General features: G+C 58.2%; 1 non-coding gene across 1 annotated transcript; it reads right to left on the reverse strand.

Annotated features, from left to right (window-relative positions):
- Window positions 1–984: 984 nt before the first annotated feature.
- LOC113460679 (5.8S ribosomal RNA) lies at window positions 985–1,137 on the reverse strand. The gene has a single exon (XR_003382498.2). It is a non-coding gene; the product is annotated as a 5.8S ribosomal RNA (ribosomal RNA).

The raw sequence follows: 1,137 nt of genomic DNA on the forward strand, positions 1-1,137 counted from the left end.
TGTTACTGATGGCATCCTCGTTAGTTTATTTTCCTTTGCTGACTAATTTGCTTAAATTCAGCGGGTCACCATGTCTGATCTGAGGTTGCAAGGCCAAAGCTTGGCCACACCTCCCGGCCCATGCTGCTCCTAAAGAAGCGGCATGCCAACAGGCCAACAGCCAGCCAGCTTCTCCAACCTAATACTCTCACCTCCCTCCCTACTGGCTCCCACGTGCCAGGGGAAAACAAAGCCAAAGGGAGAGAAGAAGAGACAGAGTGCCCCATCCCAGAGACAAGAACCAAAATGGGAGTGTGGCAGAGACAGCCCTGATGGGGGACCAGCTAAGTGGCGGCACGTGACGGCCTTGGTGGAGAGAGAGAAAAAAGCCATGGTGCTATTTGCCCCCCGAGACCGCGACAGAAGAGAAGCAGGGCAGGCGAAGGGAGGAGGGGGTCAGAACCCCTGTCCCCGGCGCTCTCGCCTCACACACACACACGGCAGCACAGCACAGTACCACCATGGTACCCACCCGCAGACAGCCGCCTGTGCTGCTGGGAGGCTACGGGTGAGGCCTGCACCTCATCTCCCTCTTGCCCTCTGTTCTCTCGGCCCACGGCGATGTTTTCAACGCTGTCTCTCACTCTCCTCAGCTGCCACCACCACCGTACCACGGCATGGGTGCTGCAAGGACAAACTCTGCCCCAGTGGCTCACTCCAGGAGTGGGGAGCTATGGATCAGTCCCTGAGTCTGCATATAGGGGGATGAAGGCCCTGCGCGGTAACAATGACGATGAGGGCCATGACGATGATGACACCGGCTGGCTCACAGGGAAAAAATTGAGGCCACCAAGGGAAACGCATCCCTTGCCAAACCCCTGACCGCCTTCCCTCCGGGCACCAGCGAGCCAGCATCGTCTCCGCCGGTGACCACAGTCAACTGGCCTGCGAGGCGACTCCAGCCGCACCACCGTGGTGGCCTCCGGACGGCGACTGATCGTCAAGGAATGTTCAGACGGGCGTAGCCCCGGGAGGAACCCAGGGCCGCAAGTGCATTCAAAGTGTGGATGACCAATGTGCCCTGCAATTCACATTAATTCTTGCAGCTAGCTGCATTCTTCATTAACGCATGAGCCATGTGATCCACAGCTAAGGGTT

Source organism: Zonotrichia albicollis, unplaced genomic scaffold, assembly GCF_047830755.1.
Source record: "Zonotrichia albicollis isolate bZonAlb1 unplaced genomic scaffold, bZonAlb1.hap1 Scaffold_122, whole genome shotgun sequence".
Classification (NCBI taxonomy): Eukaryota; Metazoa; Chordata; class Aves; order Passeriformes; family Passerellidae; genus Zonotrichia; species Zonotrichia albicollis.